This window comes from Oncorhynchus gorbuscha, linkage group LG15 (assembly GCF_021184085.1).
Source record: "Oncorhynchus gorbuscha isolate QuinsamMale2020 ecotype Even-year linkage group LG15, OgorEven_v1.0, whole genome shotgun sequence".
In the NCBI taxonomy this organism is placed as follows: domain Eukaryota; kingdom Metazoa; phylum Chordata; class Actinopteri; order Salmoniformes; family Salmonidae; genus Oncorhynchus; species Oncorhynchus gorbuscha.
The window spans coordinates 78,162,111-78,187,254 of record NC_060187.1 but is presented as its reverse complement, the minus strand read 5'-3'; the positions used below and the strand labels follow the sequence as shown (position 1 = coordinate 78,187,254).

The 25,144-nt window shown below is 46.7% G+C and overlaps 1 protein-coding gene across 2 annotated transcripts in view; it reads left to right on the top strand.

The window, feature by feature from the left end:
* LOC123998117 (chloride channel protein 1-like) overlaps positions 1-25,144 on the top strand; it is an 89,553-nt gene that overhangs the window by 609 nt on the left and 63,800 nt on the right. The window lies entirely within an intron of this gene.

The window sequence follows — 25,144 nt, the reverse complement described above, 5'->3', positions numbered from 1 at the left end:
TCTCTACCGTCTGTCCACCTCTCACTCTCTACCGTCTGTCCACCTCTCACTCTCTACCGTCTGTCCACCTCTCACTCTCTACCGTCTGTCCACCTCTCACCCGTCTGTCCACCTCTCACCGTCTGTCCACCTCTCACTCTCTACCCGTCTGTCCACCTCTCACCCGTCTGTCCACCTCTCACTCTCTACCGTCTGTCCACCTCTCACTCTCTACCGTCTGTCCACCTCTCACTCTCTACCGTCTGTCCACCTCTCACTCTCTACCCGTCTGTCCACCTCTCACTCTCTACCATCTGTCCACCTCTCACTCTCTACCGTCTGTCCACCTCTCACTCTCTGCCCGTCTGTCCACCTCTCACTCTCTACCGTCTGTCCACCTCTCACTCTCTACCGTCTGTCCACCTCTCACTCTCTACCGTCTGTCCACCTCTCACTCTCTACCGTCTGTCCACCTCTCACTCTCTACCCGTCTGTCCACCTCTCACTCTCTACCGTCTGTCCACCTCTCACTCTCTACCGTCTGTCCACCTCTCACTCTCTACCGTCTGTCCACCTCTCACTCTCTACCGTCTGTCCACCTCTCACTCTCTACCGTCTGTCCACCTCTCACTCTCTACCGTCTGTCCACCTCTCACTCTCTACCCGTCTGTCCACCTCTCACCCGTCTGTCCACCTACTCTCTCTGTCTCACCTCTCCCGTCTGTCCACTCTCTACCCGTCTGTCCACCTCTCACTCTCTGCCCGTCTGTCCACCTCTCACTCTCTGCCGTCTGTCCACCTCTCACTCTCTACCGTCTGTCCACCTCTCACTCTCTACCGTCTGTCCACCTCTCACTCTCTACCGTCTGTCCACCTCTCACTCTCTACCGTCTGTCCACCTCTCACTCTCTGCCCGTCTGTCCACCTCTCTCTGTCCACCTCTCTCTCTGCCCGTCTGTTCACCTCTCACTCTCTACCTCTCACTCTGTTCACCTCTCACTCTCTACCGTCTGTCCACCTCTCACTCTCTGCCCTACCGTCTGTCCACCTCTCACTCACTCTCTGCCCGTCTGTCCACTCTCTGCCCGTCTGTCCACCTCTCACTCTCTACCGTCTGTCCACCTCTCACTCTCTGCCGTCTGTCCACCTCTCACTCTCTGCCCGTCTGTCCACCTCTCACTCTCTGCCCGTCTGTCCACCTCTCACTCTACCCGTCTGTCCACCTCTCACTCTCTCACTCTCTTTGTGACAACTTGTATAGAAATGCTTTCTTATGAGCCCTTCCCAACAATGCAAAACAATCAAAATTGTAACACAAGGAATAAAATAAAATACAAGAATGGATCTATATACAGGAGTGCCAGTAGCAGATCAAGAATGGAGCTATATACAGGGAGTACTAGTACCAGATCAATGTGCAGAGGTACAAGGTATTTGAGGTAGATATGTACATGATGGCAAGGTAAAGTGACTGTGCTTCAGAATAAATAATAACGAGATAAAATAAAGAACAGAGGAGCAGCAGCAAATGATGTGTATTGTGTATGTATGTGTGTTTGTGTTGTGTTGTGTTGGTCTGCATGTCTGTGCTTGTGAGTATGTGTGGGAGTGTCAATGTAATGTGTGTGAGTTTGTGTGTGTATATGATTTGTATACAGTATTTAGTCGAGTGTGTGTGCGTATGGTCAGTGCAAAATAGTCAATGCAGATAGTTTGGGTGCCATTCTTATGGCTTACGGGTAGAAGCTGACTCAAAGCCTATTGGTCCAAGAGCCAATGCTCCAGTACCATTTGCCCGGACGGTGGCAGAGTGAACAGTCTATGGCTTGGGTGGCTGGAGTCTTTGGAAATTCTTTGGTCCTTTCCCTGACACCACCTGATATAGAGGGCCACAGTAATGTACTGGACTGACCGCACCACTCTTGTCAGCCTCCTGAGGCTGTGATGTGGGCGCCAAGGAACTTGAAGCTGGCTGTCTCTGTCTCTGTCTCTGTCTCTGTCTCTCTCTCTCTCTCTCTCTCTCTCTCTCTCTCTCTCTCTCTCTCTCTCTCTCTCTCTCTCTCTCTCTCTCTCTCTCTCTCTGACCTCTAATGTTCTGTGCTCAGGTGTTATGAGCTTGTCTGTTCTGCTGTTGTGATGACATAAATATCTGACGCTGTAGAGAACCTAGTCCTCCCTCGTTCTCTCCTGGCCGGTCTTCAATAAGAGAATCTGAATTCTTGTTGCTTCTTCATGTATGAGATTTCATGGCCCCCCATTCATCTGAGTATACTGAGTATACCAAACATTAGGAACACCTTCCTAATATTGAGTTGCACCCTCATCCCCCCCCCCCTTTTGCCCTTGGAACAGCTTCAATTTCTCCGATGTGGCAAGATGGCACTGACAGACATTGCAGCTTTGCAGTATTTAGTTTTTGTGTTATTATATACAGCCGGAAATAACTTTTGGATATCAGAGCGACGGTAAATCATCAATACGACTTTCCCGAATTGGATCCTTTGTTTCTACCCCCCAGGGCAATTGAACTTATCCCAGAGGCTGCTCCAAGACCCTGCCGGCGGAGAAGAGGTATTCTGAGTGGACTTCTAGTCCGACTCAGGAGGCAGGCACACCATCCACCACTTCCAAGTATATTACTCGCTTATTTTCAGTCTCTGGACAATAAAATAGACGAGCTCAGGGCGAGGAACCCCTTCCACGAAAACACCACGGACTGTAACATACTCTGTTTCCGGAATCATGGCTCTCTCGGGATATACTTTCTCCGTCCATATGGCCAGCTGGGTTCTCAGTACATCGCACAGACAGGAATAAAGAACTCTCCGGAAAGAAGTGGGTGATTGTGTGATATTGTGATAACAAACAGAAACTCAAGTCCTTTTGTTCGCCCGACCTAGAATACCTCACAATCAAATACAAACCGTATTACCTCAAAAGAGAATTCTCTTTGGTTATAGTCACAGCCATGTATATTCCCCCTCAAGCCGATACCACGGCCGCCCTCAAGGAACTACACTGGACTTTATGCAAACTGGAAAGCACATATCTTGAGGCCGCATTTATTGTAGCTGGGGATTTTAACAAAGCAAATTTGAGGAAAATGCTACCGAAGTTCTATCAACACATTTACTGTAGTACTCGCTCTGCTAAAACACATGACCACTGCTACTCCCCCTTTCGAGATGCCTACAAGGTCCTCCCCCACCCTCCTTTTGGCCAATCAGATCACAACTCAATTTTGCTCTTCCCTTCCTATAGTCAGAAACTCAAACAGGATGTACCCATGCTAAGGTCGATTTAACGCTCGTCTGACCAATCGGAATTCATGCTTCAAGATTGATTTGATCACGCCGCCTGGATATGTTCTGGCTACCCTTTGAGAATAACATTGAAGTATACACGGACACGGTGACTGAGTTCTTCAGGAAGTGTATAGGGGATGTTGTTCTCACTGTTACTATTAAAACCTAACCAGAAACCATGGATAGATGGCAGCATTCGCGCAAACTGAAAGCACGAACTACCGCATTTAACAATGGCAAGGTGACTGGGAATATGGTAGAATACAAACAGTGTAGTTATTCCCTCCATAAGGCAATCAAACAGGCAAAATGTCAGTACAGAAAGAATGTGGAGTCACAATTCAACGGCTCAGACATGAGACGTATGTGGCAGGGTCTACAGACAATCACGGACTACGAAGGTAAAACGAGCCACGTCACGGACAGTGACGTCTTGCTTTCAGACAAGCTAAATACCTTCTTCGCCCGCTCTGGGGCTTAGACTCAGTACGTTTTATTAACAATGGTGCAGGCTCCACCAAGTCCTCACACTTGGGCAACTCAGATATGTTGTTATGCTTTTATTGTTGATCTCTGGTAACGTGCGAACAAACCCTGGGCCGGTAGATACCATCTCTACCGACTCTCTATGATTTAAAAAACAGAGCAGATTTTGGCCTCTTGCATGTTAACGTCAGAAGTCTATTTCCAACAATAGACATGATTAGAAACTGGGCCAAAATGACAAATGTAGATGTAATGGTTTTATCAGAAACTTGGCTAAATAAATCTGAGTCAGATAATGGGGACATGGTTTTAAGAATGATCAGATGAGTAAACTAGGGTGGATTGCAATTTATGTGAAATCTGAGTTTAACACCTCGATTTCCAAAAGCCAAACATTTTGAATTGCTTGCGGTTAAAGTGAACATATATAGGGACTCCCACATCACTGTAGTCGGCTGCTACAGACTGCCCTCGGCTTCGGGACACGCTCTCAACTCTCTTTCTGATGTCCTGCAAGCTTAATCACTCTGAATTCATTATTTTAGGAGATTTGAACTGGGACATGCTTACATCTGTATCGGACTCTTTTAAAGAACTGTGTGACTCTCAGAATCTCGCTCAATGAATTAATGCACCTACAAGACCGAATCCAAGAGCACCCAACAAATCAACGCTATTGGACATTATTCTAACGAAGACCCCTCACAAATACACATCGACTGGGATATTCTGTAATGATGTCAGTGATCACTGTGCAATTACTTGTGTTAGAAATAGAAATACAAAAATGACCAAAGCCAAACCCCGTTATATTTTTAAACAACATTTTAGACAATTTGATGAGCAAGCATTCTTACATGATCTGTACCATAATTTTTAAATTGATTTTATTTCACCTTTATTTAACCAGGTAGGCTAGTTGAGAACAAGTTTTCATTTGCAACTGCGACCTGGCCAAGATTTTATTTATTTATTTATTTTATTTCACCTTTATTTAACCAGGTAGGCAAGTTGAGAACAAGTTCTCATTTACAATTGCGACCTGGCCAAGATAAAGCAAAGCAGTTTGACAGATACAACGACACAGAGTTACACATGGAGTAAAACAAACATACAGTCAATAATACAGTATAAACAAGTCTATATACAATGTGAGCAATTGAGGTGAGAAGGGAGGTAAAGGCAAAAAAGGCCATGGTGGCAAAGTAAATACAATATAGCAAGTAAAACACTGGAATGGTAGTTTTGCAATGGAAGAACGTGCAAAGTAGAAATAAAAATAATGGGGTGCAAAGGAGCAAAATAAATAAATAAATTAAATACAGTTGGGAAAGAGGTAGTTGTTTGGGCTAAATTATAGGTGGGCTATGTACAGGTGCAGTAATCTGTAAGATGCTCTGACAGTTGGTGCTTAAAGCTAGTGAGGGAGATAAATGTTTCCAGTTTCAGAGATTTTTGCAGTTCGTTCCAGTCACTGGCAGCAGAGAACTGGAAGGAGAGGCGATAAAGATAAATAAATAAGATAAAGATAAAGTGTAGCAGTGTGAACAGACAACACAGAGTTACACATGGAGTAAACAATTAACAAGTCAATAACACAGTAGAAAAAAAGGGAGTCTATATACAATGTGTGCAAAAGGCGTGAGGAGGTAGGCGAATAATTACAATTTTGCAGATTAACACTGGAGTGATAAATGATCAGATGGTCATGTACAGGTAGAGATATTGGTGTGCAAAAGAGCAGAAAAGTAAATAAATAAAAACAGTGTGGGGATGAGGTAGGTGAAAATGGGTGGGCTATTTACCAATAGACTATGTACAGCTGCAGCGATCGGTTAGCTGCTCAGATAGCTGATGTTTGAAGTTGGTGAGGGAGATAAAAGTCTCCAACTTCAGCGATTTTTGCAATTCATTCTAGTCACAGGCAGCAGAGTACTGGAACGAAAGGCGGCCAAATGAGGTGTTGGCTTTAGGGATGATCAGTGAGATACACCTGCTGGAGCGCGTGCTACGGATGGGTGTTGCTATCGTGACCAGTGAACTGAGATAAGGCGGAGCTTTACCTAGTATGGACTTGTAGATGACCTGGAGCCAGTGCGTCTGGCGACGAATATGTAGCGAGGGCCAGCCAACTAGAGCATACAAGTCGCAGTGGTGGGTGGTATAAGGTGCTTTAGTGACAAAAAGGATGGCACTGTGATAAACTGCATCCAGTTTGCTGAGTAGAGTGTTGGAAGCAATTTTGTAGATGACATCGCCGAAGTAGAGGATCGGTAGGATAGTCAGTTTTACTAGGGTAAGCTTGGTGCCATGAGTGAAGGAGGCTTTGTTGCGGAATAGAAAGCCGACTCTTGATTTGATTTTCGATTGGAGATGTTTGATATGAGTCTGGAAGGAGAGTTTGCAGTCTAGCCAGACACCTAGGTACTTATAGATGTCCACATATTCAAGGTCGGAACCATCCAGGGTGGTGATGCTAGTCGGGCATGCGGGTGCAGGCAGCGATCGGTTGAAAAGCATGCATTTGGTTTTACTAGCGTTTAAGAGCAGTTGGAAGCCACGGAAGGAGTGTTGTATGGCATTGAAGCTCGTTTGGAGGTTAGATAGCACAGTGTCCAATGACGGGCCGAAAGTATATAGAATGGTGTTGTCTGCGTAGAGGTGGATCAGGGAATCGCCCGCAGCAAGAGCAACATCATTGATATATACAGAGAAAAGAGTCAGCCCCAGAATTGAACCCTGTGGCACCCCCATAGAGACTGCCAGAGGACCGGACAGCGTGCCCTCCGATTTGACACACTGAACTCTGTCTGCAAAGTAATTGGTGAACCAAGCAAGGCAGTCATCCGAAAAACCGAGGCTACTGAGTCTGCCGATAAGAATATGGTGATTGACAGAGTCGAAAGCCTTGGCAAGGTCGATGAAGACGGCTGCACAGTACTGTCTTTTATCGATGGCGGTTATGATATCGTTTAGTACCTTGAGTGTGGCTGAGGTGCATCTGTGACCGGCTCGGAAACCAGATTGCACAGCGGAGAAGGTACGGTGGGATTCGAGATGGTCAGTGACCTGTTTGTTGACTTGGCTTTCGAAGACCTTAGATAGGCAGGGCAGGATGGATATAGGTCTGTAACAGTTTGGGTCCAGGGTGTCTCCCCCTTTGAAGAGGGGGATGACTGCGGCAGCTTTCCAATCCTTGGGGATCTCAGACGATATGAAAGAGAGGTTGAACAGGCTGGTAATAGGGGTTGTGACAATGGCGGCGGATAGTTTCAGAAATAGAGGGTCCAGATTGTCAAGCCCAGCTGATTTATACGGGTCCAGGTTTTGCAGCTCTTTCAGAACATCTGCTATTTGGATTTGGGTAAAGGAGAACCTGGAGAGGCTTGGGTGAGGAGCTGCGGGGGGGGGGCGGAGCTGTTGGCCGAGGTTGGAGTAGCCAGGCGGAAGGCATGGCCAGCCGTTGAGAAATGCTTGTTGAAGTTTTCGATAATCATGGATTTATCGGTGGTGACCGTGTTACCTAGCCTCAGTGCAGTGGGCAGCTGGGAGGAGGTGCTCTTGTTCTCCATGGACTTCACAGTGTCCCAGAACTTTTTGGAGTTGGAGCTACAGGATGCAAACTTCTGCCTGAAGAAGCTGGCCTTAGCTTTCTGACTCCTGACTTCCCTGAACAGTTGCATATCGCGGGGACTATTCGATGCTATTGCAGTCCACCACAGGATGTTTTTGTGCTGGTCGAGGGCAGTCAGGTCTGGAGTGAACCAAGGGCTGTATCTGTTCTTAGTTCTGCATTTTTTGAACGGAGCATGCTTATCTAAAATGGTGAGGAAGTTACTATTAAAGAATGACCAGGCATCCTCAACTGACGGGATGAGGTCAATGTCCTTCCAGGATGCCCGGGCCAGGTCGATTAGAAAGGCCTGCTCACAGAAGTGTTTTAGGGAGAGTTTGACAGTGATGAGGGGTGGTCGTTTGACTGCGGCTCCGTAGCGGATACAGGCAATGAGGCAGTGATCACTGAGATCCTGGTTGAAGACAGCGGAGGTGTATTTGGAGGGCCAGTTGGTCAGGATGACGTCTATGAGGGTGCCCTTGCTTACAGAGTTAGGGTTGTACCTGGTGGGTTCCTTGATGATTTGTGTGAGATTGAGGGCATCTAGCTTAGATTGTAGGACTGCCGGGGTGTTAAGCATATCCCAGTTTAGGTCACCTAACAGAACAAACTCTGAAGCTAGATGGGGGTGTCCAGGGCACAGCTAGGAGCTGAGGGTGGTCGGTAGCAGGCGGCAACAGTGAGAGACTTATTTCTGGAGAGAGTAATTTTCAAAATGAGTAGTTCGAACTGTTTGGGTATGGACCTGGAAAGTATGACATTACTTTGCAGGCTATCTCTGCAGGAGACTGCAACTCCTCCCCCTTTGGCAGTTCTATCTTGATGGAAGATGTTATAGTTGGGTATGGAAATCTCAGAATTTTTGGTGGCCTTCCTGAGCCAGGATTCAGACACGGCAAGGACATCAGGGTTAGCAGAGTGTGCTAAAGCATTGAGTAAAACAAACTTAGGGAGGAGGCTTCTGATGTTGACATGCATGAAACCAAGGCTTTTTCAATCACAGAAGTCAACAAATGAGGGTGCCTGGGGACTTGCAGGGCCTGGGTTTACCTCCACATCACCAGCGGAACAGAAAAGGAGTAGTATGAGGGTGCGGCTAAAGGCTATCAGAACTGGTCACCTAGAGCGTTGGGGACAGAGAATAAGAGGAGCAGGTTTCTGGGCATGGTAGAATATATTCAGGACATAATGCGCAGACAGGGGTATGGTGGGGTGCGGGTACAGCGGAGGTAAGCCCAGGCACTGGGTGATGATGAGAGAGGTAGTATCTCTGGACATGCTGGTTGTAATGGGTGAGGTCACCGCATGTGTGGGAGGTGGGACAAAGGAGGTATCAGGGGTATGAAGATTGGAACTAGGGGCTCCATTGTGAACTAAAACAATGATAACTAACCTGAGCAACAGTATATAAGGCATATTGACATTTGAGAGAGACATACAGCGAGGCATACAGTAATCACAGGTGTTGAATTGGGAAAGCTAGCTAAAACAGTAGGTGTGACAACAACAGCTAATCAGCTAGCACAACAACAGCAGGTAAAATGGTGTTGACTAGGCAACGGGGCCGACAGATATAACAAACAAGCAGAATGGAGTACCGTGATTAATGGACAGTCCAGCGTGCATCAGCTATGTAGCCAAGTGATCAGTGTCCAGGGGGCAGCGGTGGATGGGGCAGGGAAGCTGGACTGGCGAGTGTTATCCAGGTTAAAAAACGAACAATGACTAAATAGCTTGTAGCTAGTTAGCTGGTTAGCTTCTGGGGGTTCTTGAGTGTGTTCTAAAAATAAAAAATAATAGCGATTCCGTATCACATTGGGTGAGGCAGGTTTACGGGCTTTTAACAAGAACTTCATATCTGCTGGGTCAGTTTTTGATAATGGTGGGGCCCAGGCCTCTAATGTAAACTCGGCTACAGTCAACTATGATATAGGCCCTCATGTGAACCATTTTAACTTTGAGCCTGTTTCTTATACTGAGGTCTATAAAGCACTAAAGGCAATAGACACTAAAAAGTCTGCAGGTCCAGACAACCTGGACCGCTACCTCTTAACTTCTTGGTGACAGGGGGCAGTATTTTCACGTCCGGAAGAAATGCATGCCCAAATTCAACTGCCTGCTACTCATCCCAAGAAGATAAGATATGCATATTATTTGAATCATGTCTGTGAGTATAACAGAACTTATTTAGCGGGAAAGAACCTAATAAGACCAGCAGGGGGAAACGAATAGAAGAGGAAGCACAAGGACAAGACATGACAATATATGACAAAACATGACAGTACCCCCCCACTCACCGAGCGCCTCCTGGCGCACTCGAGGAGGAACCCTGGCGGCAACGGAGGAAATCATTGATCAACAAACGGTCCAGCACGTCCCGAGAAAGAACCCAACTCCTCTCCTCAGGACCGTAACGGGAGACGATGAAGAGGGAATCTAGGGCTACTCTTACACGGGTCTTATAAAAACCAAACAGGCCAGAAGAGTGGGACAGACTGAGACACAGCAAGGCTAAAACCAGGAACAGGAACTGGCTGTGGACAGACTGAGACACAGCAAGTGCAGGAGCAATCAAGACCAAACAGGCCAGAAGAGAAAAAAGTAACAACTAGGGACAGACTGAGACACAGCAAGGCTAAAACCAGGAACAGGAGAGAGGCGGTGGCTGTGGACAGACTGAGACACAGCAAGTGCAGGAGCAGGACCAGGAGAGATGCGGTGGCAGGGGACAGACTGAGACACAGCAAGGGCAGGAGCAGAAGCAGAAAAAAAGTTACCGGACTTATTCTGCGCGCAGTCCGAACAAGCAGCCACGAAAGGGCGCGTGTCACGCTCCTGAGTAGGCCACCAAAACCGCTGGCGAATAGAAGCAAGCGTACCCCGAACGCCGGGGTGGCCAGCTAACTTGGCAGAGTGAGCCCACTGAAGAACAGCCAGACGAGTAGAGACAGGAACGAAAAGAAGGTTACTAGGACAAGGCGCGCGGCGACGGAGTGTGAGTGAGTGCTTGCTTGACCTGTCTCTCAATTCCCCAGACATTCAACCCGACAACACGCCCCTCAGGGAGAATCCCCTCGGGGTCGGTAGACGCTACAGAAGAACTGAAGAGACGGAATAAAGCATCAGGCTTGGTGTTCTTAGTACCCGGGCGATAAGAAATCACGAACTCGAAACGAGCGAAAAACAACGCCCAACGAGCTTGACGCGCATTGAGTCGTTTGGCAGAACGGATGTACTCAAGGTTCTTTTGGTCAGTCCAAACGACAAAAGGAACGGTCGCCCCCTCCAACCACTGTCGCCATTCGCCTAGGGCTAAACGGATGGCGAGCAGTTCGCGGTTAGCCACATCATAGTTACGTTCCGACGGCGACAGGCGATGAGAAAAATACGCGCAAGGGTGGACCCCATCGTCAGTATGGGAGCGCTGGGACAGAATGGCTCCCACGCCCACCCCCGACACGTCTACCTCGACAATGAACTGTTTAGTGACGTCTGGTGCAACAAGGATAGGAGCGGATGCAACACGCTTCTTGAGGAGATCAGTACAACAATCATACGACCGGTGAGGAGGAAGGGAGGTGGCTCTAGACCGACTGAAGACCGTGCGCAAATCATGATATTCCTCCGGCCCTCCTGTCAAATCACCCGGTTCCTCCTGTGAAGAGGGAGCAGAAGAAACAGGAGGAATAGCAGACATTAAACATTTCACATGACAAGAAACGTTCCAGGAAAGGATAGAATTACTAGACCAATCAAAAGAAGGATTATGACACACTAGCCAGGGATGACCCAAAACAACAGGTGTAAAAGGTGAACAAAAAATCAAAAAAGAAATGGTCTCACTATGGTTACCAGATACTGTGAGGGTTAAAGGTAGTGTTTCACATAATATACTGGGGAGAGGACTACCATCCAAGGCGAACATGACTGTGGGCTCCCCTAACTGTCTGAGAGGAATGTCATGTTCCCGAGCCCAGGCTTCGTCCATAAAACAGCCCTCCGCCCCAGAGTCTATTAAAGCACTGCAGGAAGCTGCCGATCCGGTCCAGCGTAGATGGACCGGCAAGGTAGTACAGGTACTTGACGGAGAGGACAGAGTAGTAGCGCTTATCAGTCGCCCTCCGCTTACTGATGAGCTCTGGCCTTTAACTGGACATGAAATTACAAAATGACCAGCGGAACCGCAATAGAGACAGAGGCGGTTGGTGATTCTCCGTTCCCTCTCCTTAGTCGAGATGCGAATACCCCCCAGCTGCATGGGCTCAACACCTGAGTCAGTGGGGAAAGATGGTAGTGTCGGGGAGAGGGGGGACACAGTTAACGCGCGCTCTCTTCCATGAGCTCGGTGACGAAGATCTACCCGTCGTTCAATGCGAATAGCGAGTTCAATCAAAGAATCCACGCTGGATGGAACCTCCCGGGAGAGAATCTCATCCTTAACCTTAGCGTGGAGTCCCTCCAGAAAACGAGCGAGCAACGCCTGCTCGTTCCAGTTACTGGAGGCAGCAAGAGTGCGAAACTCTATAGAGTAATCCGTTATGGATCGATTACCTTGACATAGGGAAGACAGGGACCAGGAAGCTTCTTTCCCAAAAACAGAACGATCAAAAACCCGTATCATCTCCTCTTTAAAGCTCTGATACTCGTTAGTACACTCAGCCCTTGCCTCCCAGATAGCTGTGCCCCACTCCCGAGCCCGTCCAGTAAGGAGTGATATGACGTAGGCGATCCGAGCAATACCCCTGGAGTACGTGTGGGGCTGGAGAGAGAACACTATATCACACTGGGTAAGGAACGAGCGACATTCAGTAGGCTCCCCAGAGTAGCACGGTGGGTTATTAATTCTAGGCTCCGGAGACCCGGAAGCCCAGGAGGTAACCGGTGGATCGAGGCGGAGATAGTGAATCTCCTCCGAGAGGCCGGAGACTTGGGCGGCCAGGGTCTCAACGGCATGTCGAGCAGCAGACAATTCCTGTTCGTGTCTGCCTAGCATCGCTCCCTGGAACTCGACAGCAGAGTAGAGAGAATCTGTAGTCGCTGGGTCCATTCTTGGTCGGATCCTTCTGTTATGCAGGTGAATGAGGACCCAAAAGCGACTTAACAGAAACAGAGTCTTTATTCCAGTCTTTAACAAAAACGATAATCCTTAAAGTCAAAACAGGAAAACTGAAATCCTCTAGTCAGTAGAGGGGAACAACTGGAGATGCGACCACAGACTGCAGGTCGCTTCGGGAAGGCGCAGGCCGTAGCTGAAATAGATACCTGCTCACACGCAGCATCTGAAGAAGGCAAAAACACGACGGAACAAGAACACAGCACAGCAAACATCAAACAAGGATCCGACAAGGACAGACGCAGAAACAGAGGGAGAAATAGGGACTCTAATCAGAGGGCAAAATAGGGAACAGGTGTGAAAGAGTAAATGAGGTAGTTAGGAGAATGAGGAACAGCTGGGAGCAGGAACGGAACGATAGAGAGAGAGAGAGAGGAGAGAGGGAGGGGGAGAGAGAGGGATAGAAAGAGGGAAAGAACCTAATAAGACCAGCAGGGGGAAACGAATAGAAGAGGAAGCACAAGGACAAGACATGACAATATATGACAAAACATGACATGTACTTTCTCTCTTTGTTTACTATGGTGCTATCCTCAGATTATAGTATCGTTTTCTTTGTTGGCTGGATTCATGTTGGCTGGATTCACAACAAGTGTAGCTTTAATTTGCCATCTTTCATGTGGGATTTAATGAAAGTTTGATTTTTATAGTAATTTATTTGAATTTGGCGCTCTGCATTTTCCCTGGCTTTTGGCCAGGTGGGACACTAGCGTCCCACATATCCTAGAGAGGTTAAAGATAGCAGCTGATATTATTACTGAACCTGTGGCTCACATTTTCAACTTGAGTCTCTTGACCAATTCCATACCCAGCATTTGGAAATCAGCTTATGTCCTCCCACTACTAAAGGGTGGAGATCCCTCAGATGCATCCTGTCTCTAAACTCCCTATCCTGGTCAAAATCTATGAATCCCTAGTGAGCTCACAGAACTCACAGTTAATTGAAAAGAACATAATGAGTGGGGTTCAGTCTGGCTTTAGATCGGGGCACAGCACCACAACTGCAGCTATGGCAGTGGGTGGCAAACGACATCATTAATGCACTTGATAAAAAGCAATATTGCGCCGCTCTGTTTGTGGATTTATCAAAGGCCTTTGATTCAGTTGACCATGAATTGTTGCTAGCTAGACTAAAGGGGCAGGAGCTTGGTTTGGAACTATCTTTCTGACAGACACAGTGTGTATATACTGACAATCACAACTCTAGCTTTCTTGAGATTAACAGAGGTGTGTCCCAGGGTTCCATTTTAGCTCCTGTGTTGCTCACAATTGTTATTAATGATTTGGGAAATGGGATGCAACCAGTGAAGTTACATTTATAAGCAGATGATACAGTTACAGTTGAAGTCAGAAGTTTACATACATTTAGGTTGGAGTCATTTAAACTAGTTTTTCAACCTATCCACAAATTTCTTGTTAACAAACTATAGTTTTGGCAAGTCAGTTAGGACATCTACTTTGTGCATGACACAAATCATTTTTCCAACAATTGTTTACAGACAGATTATTTCACCTATAATTTACTGTATCACAATTCCAGTGCGTCAAAAGTTTACATACAATAAGTTGACTGTGCCTTTAAACAGCTTGGAACATTCCCGAACATTATGTCATGGCTTTAGAAGCTTCTGATAGGCTAATTGACATCATTTGAGTCAATTGGAGGTGTACCTGTGGATGTATTTCAAGGCCTACCTTCAAACTCAGTACTTCTTTGCTTGACATCATGGGAAATCAAAAGGAATCAGACAGGACCTCAAAACAAAATTGTAGACTTCCACAAATCTGGTCCATCCTTGGGAACAATTTCCAAACGTTACCACGTTCATCTGTACAAACAATAGTACGCACGTATAAACACCATGGGACCACGTAGCCGTCATACCGCTCAGGAAAGAGACACGTTCTGTCTCCGAGAGATGAACGTACTTTGGTGCCGAAAAGTGCAAACCAATCCCAGAACCACAGCAAAGGATGTTTTGTCGAAATGTCTTCTGGTCTGATGAAACAAAAATAGAACTCTTTGGCTATCATGACCATTGTTATCTTTGGATGGAAAAGGGGAGGCTTGCAAAGCCGAAGAACGCCATCCCAACCGTGAAGCACGGGGTGTGGCAGCATCATGTTCTGGGGGTCCTTTGCTGCAGGAGGGACTGCTGCACTTCACAAAATAGATGCCTCATGAGGTAGGAAAATGATGTTGATTTATTGGAGCAACATCTCAAGACATCAATCAGGAAGTTAAAGCTTGGTTGCAAATGGGTCTTCCAAATGGACAATGACCCCAAGCATACTTCCAAAGTTGTGGCAATTATTTATTTATTTTTACCATTATTTAACTAGGCAAGTCAAGAACAAATTCTTATTTTCAATGATGGCCTAGGAACAGTGGGTTAATTGTCTGTTCAGAATGACAGATTTGTACTTTGTCAGCTTGGGGGTTTGAACTTGCAACTCTAACCACTACGCTACCCCACCACCACATGGCTTAAGGCCCTGACCTCAATCCTATAGAACATTTGTGGGCAGAATTGAAAAAGCGTGTGTGAGCAAGGAGGCCTTACAAACCTGACTCAGTTATACGAGCTTTGTCAGGAGGAATGGGCCAAAATTCACCCAACTTATTGTGGGAAACTTGTGGAAGGCTACCCAAAATGTTTGACCTAAATTAAACAATTTAAAGGCAATGCTACCAAATACCAATTGAGTGTATGTAAACTTCTGACCCACTGGCAATGTGACAAAATAAATTAAAGCTGAAATAAATCATTCTCTTTACTATTATTCTGACATTTCACATTAAAACAAAGTGGTGATCCTAACTCACCTAAAACAGGGAATTTTTATTTGCATTAAATGTCATGAATTGTGTGAACCTGAGTTTAAATGTATTTGGCTAAAGTGTATGTAAACATCTGACTTCAACTGTATATATTCATGTGCTCCTTCTCTGGTTCAGGCTGTTGAAGAGCTCCAGAATGCTTTTCAGTCACTGCAGGCCTCCCTTTGTGGTCTCAAACTGGTCTTGAATGTACAAAAAACTAAATGCATGACCTTTACCACAGCTAGAACTCTGCCAGAGAACGTTAGCATTGTCACATCTGGTGGCTTATCCATTGAAAAAGTGCCATCCTCCAAATACGTATTTGGTTGGATGACAAGTTGTCCTTTAAAGTGCATGTGGATAATCTTGTGACAAAGCTTAAATTGAAATTGGGGTTTTATTTTTGTAATAAGGTTTGCTTCCCGCTTATGGCTAGAAAGAAGCTTGTTCAGGCCACTTTTCTCTCTGTAATTGATTATGGTGACTTGTTGTATATGCATACAACCTCCTCAGTCTTACAGAGACTGGACTCTGTTTATCATGCATCCTTGCACTTTATTACAAATGCCAAGTCACTCACTCACCATTGCACATTGTACCAAATGGTTGGTTGGACCTCACTTTATATGTGCAGAAAGATACATTTGTATGTGTTCATCTACAAAGCCCCTTTGGGTGAACTCACTCTTTCCCTCTGTAGTCTGGTCTCCTTCACCACCTGCAGTTACCATACCTGGTCTGCTAGGTGGTTGCTACTTAAAGTCCCCAGGACATTCACAGTATTAGGCAAGACTGCCTTCTCTTCTTGTGCCCCAGACACATGGTATAATCTAAGGTCCATGCTTCATCTAGATAAGTTAGTGCCACTGAATGAATTTTACATTTTGATGGGAGACTGTTACAGATGAGTGTAAATGCTTTTTAAGGCTGGATGATGTTGTATTGTTGTGTTTTCATTTTGTAATGTATTGATTGTTGCTGCCTTCCTGGCCAGGTCTCCCTTGAAAAAAGAGTCTCTGGGTCTCAATGGGCTTTTCCTGGTTAAATAAAGGTTGAATAAAATTCTAAAAGCACAGTGCCACCAACGCAGCCCTCTCCCAAGGACTGTGGGCTCTCGTTCTCCGTGGCCAGACACGAGTAAGACATTTATGCGTGTTAACCATTTACATTTACATTTAAGTCATTTAGCAGACGCTCTTATCCAGAGCGACTTACAAATTGGTGCATTCACCTTATGACATCCAGTGGAACAGTCACTTTACAATAGTGCATCTAAATCTTAAAGGGGGGGGTGAGAGGGATTACTTATCCTATCCTAGGTATTCCTTAAAGAGGTGGGGTTTCAGGTGTCTCCGGAAGGTGGTGATTGACTCCGCTGTCCTGGCGTCGTGAGGGAGTTTGTTCCACCATTGGGGGGCCAGGGCAGCGAACAGTTTTGACTGGGCTGAGCGGGAGCTGTACTTCCTCAGTGGTAGGGAGGCGAGCAGGCCAGAGGTGGATGAACGCAGTGCCCTTGTTTGGGTGTAGGGCCTGATCAGAGCCTGGAGGTACTGAGGTGCCGTTCCCCTCACAGCTCCGTAGGCAAGCACCATGGTCTTGTAGCGGATGCGAGCTTCAACTGGAAGCCAGTGGAGAGAACGGAGGAGCGGGGTGACGTGAGAGAACTTGGGAAGGTTGAACACCAGACGGGCTGCGGCGTTCTGGATGAGTTGAAGGGGTTTAATGGCACAGGCAGGGAGCCCAGCCAACAGCGAGTTGCAGTAATCCAGACGGGAGATGACAAGTGCCTGGATTAGGACCTGCGCCGCTTCCTGTGTGAGGCAGGGTCGTACTCTGCGGATGTTGTAGAGCATGAACCTACAGGAACGGGCCACCACCTTGATGTTGGTTGAGAACGACAGGGTGTTGTCCAGGATCACGCCAAGGTTCTTGGCGCTCTGGGAGGAGGACACAATGGAGTTGTCAACCGTGATGGCGAGATCATGGAACGGGCAGTCCTTCCCCGGGAGGAAGAGCAGCTCCGTCTTGCCGAGGTTCAGCTTGAGGTGGTGATCCGTCATCCACACTGATATGTCTGCCAGACATGCAGAGATGCGATTCGCCACCTGGTCATCAGAAGGGGGAAAGGAGAAGATTAATTGTGTGTCGTCTGCATAGCAATGATAGGAGAGACCATGTGAGGTTATGACAGAGCCAAGTGACTTGGTGTATAGCGAGAATAGGAGAGGGCCAAGAACAGAGCCCTGGGGGACACCAGTGGTGAGAGCGCGTGGTGAGGAGACAGATTCTCGCCACGCCACCTGGTAGGAGCGACCTGTCAGGTAGGACGCAATCCAAGCGTGGGCCGCGCCGGAGATGCCCAACTCGGAGAGGGTGGAGAGGAGGATCTGATGGTTCACAGTATCGAAGGCAGCCGATAGATCTAGAAGGATGAGAGCAGAGGAGAGAGAGTTAGCTTTAGCAGTGCGGAATGCCTCCGTAATACAGAGGAGAGCAGTCTCAGTTGAATGACTAGTCTTGAAACCTGACTGATTTGGATCAAGAAGGTCATTCAGAGAGAGATAGCGGGAGAGCTGGCCAAGGACGGCACGTTCTAGAGTTTTGGAGAGAAAGGAAAGAAGGGATACTGGTCTGTAATTGTTGACATCGGAGGGATCGAGTGTAGGTTTTTTCAGAAGGGGTGCAACCCTCGCTAGGCTGCCAGCCCAGACTGCATCCCTAGCCGTGTCCTCAGAGCATGCGCAGACCAGCTGGCTGGAGTGTTTACAGACATATTCAATCTCTCCTTATCACAGTCTGCTGTCCCCACTTGCTTCAAGATGTCCACCATTGTTCCTGTACCCAAGAAAGCAAAGGTAACTGAACTAAATGAGTATCGCCACGTAGCACTCACTTCTGTCATCATGAAGTGCTTTGAGAGGCTAGTTAAGAATCATATCACCTCTAACTTACCTGACACCCAAGACCCACTTCAATTTGCTTACCGCCCCAATAGATACACAGACGATGGAATCGCCATCGCATTGCACACTGCCCTATCCCATCTGGACAAGAGGAATACCTACGTAAGAATGCTGTTCATTGACTATAGCTCAGCCTTGAACACCACAGTACCCTCCAAGCTCATCATTAAGCTCGGGGCCCTGGGTCTGAACTCCGCCCTGTGCAACTGGGTCCTGGACTTTCTGACGGGCCACCCCCAAGTGGTGAAGGTAGGAAACAACATCTCCAATTCGCTGATCCTCAACACATGGGCCCCACAAGGGTGGGTGCTCAGCCCCCTCCTGTACTCCCTGTTCACCCATGACTGGGTGGCCACACATGCCTCCAACTCCATCATCAAGTTTGCAGACAACACAACAGTAGTAGGGCTGATTACCAATAATGATGAGACAGCCTACAGGGAGGAGGTGAGGGCCCTGGTGGTGTGGTGCTAGTAAAACAATCTCTCCCTCAACGTCAACAAAATTAATGAGCTGATCGTGGACTTCAGGAAACTGCAGAGGGAGCAGGTGTTCTTAATGTTTTGTATACTCAGTGTATGGGAAAAGTTCAGATCCCTCTAATTGATATCCATCTCTGGTATGGTGGACAGAATGCTCCTAAGACTTCAGTCTTGTAAAGCTATCACTGTTTTCATGGGTATAAATAGATATTCCTATAGCAGGAAATGTGAGCAGACAGGTTCAATGTATTTATACAGCATCACTTCCCTGTGAACACATGGAGGGATGAAGTTATGTCCATATAATAATTATGAATAGAACAGGTGTCCCCATTCAAGTCAATGATGACAAAATGGGTGGACTCGCAGCCATTTTGAGTATACCCATAAGAGCAAAGCAGAAAGTGTACCCATCAATCTGTGCTGTGAATTGTTGAATCAATTCAACTGACATTTCAAAAAATGCATCAAATGAGCAGCATCACTTAGCATCCTTTGAATGAGCATTCTACATTACCATGGAAATGATTGCATCACAGTACCAGGCAGGCATTGGGAGTGTACATATGAGTTTACCAGTCTCATTTCCAGGGTTAGAGGTTCCAAGCCCATTATATTCATTGTATTTCTAGGGTCATGTCACCTTCTCCTCAGCTTCATCATTTTAAATCCTCATCAGTGCAGGCTGGTGGGAGGAGCTATAGGAGGACGGGCTCATTGTAATGGCTGAATGGTTGGAAAGCTGCCTAAGGCTGCGTCAATTCCCCCTCTTCTCCCTCTCCTTCTCTCTCTGCTCTTTCTCTCTTTCCTCTCCTCTTCTCTCTTTCTTTCCCTTGGAGGTGCTAGGATAGAGTTGAGGTCTACCCAAGGAGGCCCCTCTCCTTCCACTGTCCCCCTCCTCTTCTCTCCTGTGTCTTTCCCCTCTCCCTCTTCTCCACCCTCTCTCTGTCTTGGAGGTTGCAGAGACTTGGTGGCCTCTTGCCCAAGGCAAATCCTTAATCTCTGGCCATAGCAGAGTGTCTATGGGACCAGAGGTCAGATAAAAATAAGACATCTAAATTAGTCACACTATTTACAGGCTTAATATCCCCCCCACTGGAGGTACCCACGTCTATCACACAGGGATGATCACTATGATGTGTGTGTGTGTGTGTGTGTGTGTGTGTGTGTGTGTGTGTGTGTGTGTGTGTGTGTGTGTGTGTGTGTGTGTGTGTGTGTGTGTGTGTGTGTGTGTGTGTGTGTGTGTGTGTGTGTGTGTGTTATGATCACTATGGTGGGTTACAGAGGGGGAGAGAAAAGTGGGAGAAGGGTGTGTGGAGCTGTTGAAACTGGTACACTATCTTAATACTGTTTATTTATTCAATGCCTTGGCACGGCCGGGGATGATTTCCTACAAGATGTTTAAGTAAGCTAGATAAACACCTTCTGAGGATGGTGGACTGGGCTTATGTAGTGAGGTGTGTCCCATGTTGTAAGAGGAGCAGATTATCTATGCAGGTTTTCACTTCAAGGTCACAAATGCACACACACACACACACACACACACACACACACACACACACACACACACACACACACACACACACACACACACACACACACACACACACACACACACACACACACACACACACACACACACACACACACACACACACACACACACATAAACTACCATTCAAAGGTTTGTGGTCACTTCGACATTTCCTTGTTTTTGAAATAAAAGCAAAAATGGTTTTGTCCATTAAAATAACATAAAATTGATCACAAATACAATGTAGATATTGTTAATGTTGTAAATGACTATTGTAGCTGAAACTGGCTGATTTTTAATGGAATATCTACATAGGCGTACAGAGGCCCATTATCAGCAACCATCACTTCTGTGTTCCAATGGCACATTGTGTTAGCTAATCCAAGTTTATAATTTTAAAAGGCTAGTTAACCATTAGAAAACTATTTTGCAATTATGTTAGCACAGCTGTTAAACTGTTGTTCTGACTAAAGAAGCAATAAAACTGGCCTTCTTTAGAGTAGTTGAGTATCTGGAGCATCAGCATTTATGGGTCAGAAACAAACTTTCTTCTGAAACTCTATTCTTGTTCTGAGAAATGAAGGCTATTCCATGTAAGAAATTGCCAAAAAACTGAAGATCTCGTACAACGCTGTGTACTACTCCCTTCACAGAAACAGACACCTCACAAGTCCTCAACTGGCCAGCATCCTGGACTCGCCTCTTCACTGTTGACATTGAGACTGGTGTTTTGCAGGTACTATTTAATGAAGCAGCCAGTTGAGGACTTGTGAGGCATCTGTTTCTCAAAATTGGCACTCTAATGTACTTGTCCTCTTGCTCATTTGTACACAGGGGCCTCCCACTCCCCTTTCTGTTCTGGTTAGAGCCAGTTTGCGCTGTTTGCGCATTTTGAGCTGTTCTCTGTACACACACAGAGACACAGACAGTGTCTTTCTGTTGGTGTGTGTCTGTCAGCACAGCCCCAGCTCCAGAGGTCACAACCTCTCTCAGCCAGGCCAGGGGTCAAGACAGCTGTGTGACCTGGAAGTAAATCACTTAATGTTCTGCTCCATTAACACAACAACATCAGTCTGAATAGTCAGTCAGTAGGCTATATTCTTGGTCAATGGGCTATAGTCTGGGTCAGTAGACTATAGTCTGCTTTATAGTCTGGGTCAGTAGGCTATAGTCAGTCAGTAGTCTTTAGTCAGTCAGTAGCCTATAGTCTGGGTCAGTGGGCTATAGTCTGGGTCAGTGGGCTATAGTCTGGGTCAGTGGGCTATAGTCTGGGTCAGTAGGCTATAGTCTGGGTCAGTAGACTATGGTCTGGGTCAGTAGACTATGGTCTGGGTCAGTAGGCTATTGTCTGGGTCAGTAGGCTATTGTCTGGGTCAGTAGGCTATGGTCTGGGTCAGTAGGCTATGGTCTGGGTCAGTAGGCTATGGTCTGGGTCAGTAGGCTATAGTCTGGGTCAGTAGGCTATAGTCTGGGTCAGTAGGCTATGGTCTGGGTCAGTAGGCTATAGTCAGTCAGTAGGCTATAGTCTGGGTCAGTGGACTATAGTCTTGGACAGTATGCTGTAGTCAGTCAGTAGACTATAGTCTGAGTCGGTAGGCTATAGTCTGAGTCGGTAGGCTATAGTCTGGGTCAGTGGACTATAGTCTTGGACAGTATGCTGTAGTCAGTCGGTAGGCTATAGTCTGAGTCGGTAGGCTATAGTCTGAGTCGGTAGGCTATAGTCTGAGTCGGTAGGCTATAGTCTGAGTCGGTAGGCTATAGTCTGAGTCGGTAGGCTATAGTCTGGGTCAGTAGGCTATAGTCTGGGTCAGGCTATAGTCTGAGTCGGTAGGCTATAGTCTGGGTCGGTAGGCTATAGTCTGGGTCAGTAGGCTATAGTCAGTCAGTAGGCTATAGTCTGAGTCGGTAGGCTATAGTCTGGGGCAGTAGACTATGGTCTGGGTCAGTAGGCTATTGTCTGGGTCAGTAGGCTATGGTCTGGGTCAGTAGGCTATGGTCTGGGTCAGTAGGCTATAGTCTGGGTCAGTAGGCTATAGTCTGGGTCAGTAGGCTATGGTCTGGGTCAGTAGGCTATAGTCAGTCAGTAGGCTATAGTCTGGGTCAGTAGACTATAGTCAGTCAGTAGGCTTTAGTCAGTCAGCAAGCTATAGTCTGGGTCAGTAGGCTGTAGTCAGTCAGTATGCTATAGTCAGTCAGTAGACTATAGTCTGGGTCAGTGAACTATAGTCTTGGACAGTATGCTGTAGTCAGTCAGTAGGCTATAGTCTGAGTCGGTAGGCTATAGTCTGAGTCGGTAGGCTATAGTCTGGGTCGGGCTATAGTCTGGGTCAGGCTATAGTCTGGGTCAGTAGGCTATAGTCTGGGTCGGTAGGCTATAGTCTGAGTCGGTAGACTATAGTCTGAGTCGGTAGGCTATAGTCTGAGTCGGTAGGCTATAGTCTGAGTCGGTAGGCTATAGTCTGAGTCGGTAGGCTATAGTCTGGGTCGGGCTATAGTCTGGGTCAGGCTATAGTCTGGGTCAGTAGGCTATAGTCTGGGTCGGTAGGCTATAGTCTGAGTCGGTAGACTATAGTCTGAGTCGGTAGGCTATAGTCTGAGTCGGTAGGCTATAGTCTGAGTCGGTAGGCTATAGTCTGAGTCGGTAGGCTATAGTCTGGGTCGGGCTATAGTCTGGGTCAGGCTATAGTCTGAGTCGGTAGGCTATAGTCTGGGGCAGTAGACTATGGTCTGGGTCAGTAGGCTATTGTCTGGGTCAGTAGGCTATGGTCTGGGTCAGTAGGCTATGGTCTGGGTCAGTAGGCTATGGTCTGGGTCAGTAGGCTATAGTCTGGGTCAGTAGGCTATAGTCTGGGTCAGTAGGCTATAGTCTGGGTCAGACTATGGTCTGGGTCAGTGAAGTCAGTCAGTAGGCTCTTGGACAGTCATCAGCTATAGTCAGTCAGTAGACTATAGTCTGGGTCAGTGAACTATAGTCTTGGACAGTATGCTGTAGTCAGTCAGTAGGCTATAGTCTGAGTCGGTAGGCTATAGTCTGGGTCGGGCTATAGTCTGGGTCAGGCTATAGTCTGGGTCAGTAGGCTATAGTCTGGGTCGGTAGGCTATAGTCTGGGTCAGTAGGCTATAGTCAGTCAGTAGGCTATAGTCTGAGTCGGTAGGCTATAGTCTGGGGCAGTAGACTATAGTCAGTCAGTAGGCTATAGTCTGGGTTGGTAGGCTATAGTCTGAGTCAGTAGGCTATAGTCAGTCAGTAGACTATAGTCTGAGTCGGTAGGCTATAGTCTGGGGCAGTAGACTATAGTCAGTCAGTAGGGTATAGTCTGAGTCGGTAGGCTATAGTCTGGGGCAGTAGACTATAGTCAGTCAGTAGACTATAGTCAGTCAGTGGGCTATAGTCTGGGGCAGTAGACTATAGTCTGGGTCAGTAGACTATAGTCAGTCAGTGGGCTATAGTCTGGGGCAGTAGACTATAGTCTGGGTCAGTAGACTATAGTCAGTCAGTAGTCTATAGTCTGGGACAGTAGACTATAGTCTGGGTCAGTAGACTATAGTCAGTCAGTAGTCTATAGTCTGGGTCAGTAGACTATAGTCAGTCAGTAGTCTATAGTTTGAGAAGCCTGGCCTGGTATAGAGACATCACATCATGAGTGAGAAGATCCATCTGACATTTGGAATGCTTTGGTCACCTGTTTTGGCTTTTTCACCATGGTTAAATAAAATGCAATATCTAGGTAAATACTATATAACTATCTGTACTAAAGGGTCTAATTAGGTTTATACGCAGATCTTACAATTTAATTACTGTATATATGGTTACTATTGTTCAATAACAGTTGTTAATGATATGCAACGACTTGGAGTGAGTGGGTGAGAGAGAGGTTTGCGGAGAAGTGTCTCAGTGAGCATTGAGTCACACTGGCCCTAAATTTAACCCAGAGTTGGGTTTCACCCCAGCAGGCGAGGGTTAAGGGGGAGACAGGGTTGAGGGGTGGTGAGAGGGAAAGTTTGGGGGGGGTGAAAGGGAGGAGGGGGAATAGGTGAGATTGTTTTGAGAGATGGAGAGGATAGGGCTGCGGTTAGCCTAGTGGTTAGAGTATTGGGCCAGTAACCAAAAGATCGAATCCCTGAGCTGACAAGATAAAAATCTGTTGTTCTGCCCCTGAACAAGGTAGTTATCCCACTGTTCCTAGGCAACCATTGTAAATAATCATTTGTTCTTAACTGACTTGCCTAGTTAAATAAAATAAAACATCCCAATAGGTGTGTACGGTACTTTACCTTGTACCTTTGCATGCATATATTATATTTCCAGTACTGTCAGTCACAAATTAGTCTCCTAAATCAAATATGATGTTTTACAGAGACCTGGCTGAACGACGACACAGATAATATACAGCTGGCTGGCTTGTCCGTGTTTCGGCAGGACTGAGCAGCTACGTCTGGTAAAACGAAGGGTCGGGGTCTGTGTCAATTTGCCAATAACTGCTGGTGTGCGATGTCTAATATTAAAAATGTCTCGCGGTATTTCTTGCTTGAGGTAGAATTCCTCATGATAAGCTGTAGACCACACTATCTACCAAGAGAGTTCTCATCTATATTATTTGTAACCGTCTATTTACCACCACAGACCGATGCTGACACTAAGACCGTACTCAACCTGCTGTATAAGGCCATAAGCAAACAAGAAAAGGCTCATCCAGAAGCGGCGCTGTTGGTAGCCAGAGACTTTAATGCAGGGAAACTTAAATCCATTTTCCCTCATTTCTACCAGCATGTCACATGTGCAACCAGAGGGAAAAAACTCTAGACCACCTTTACTCCGCACACAGAGACGCATACAAAGCT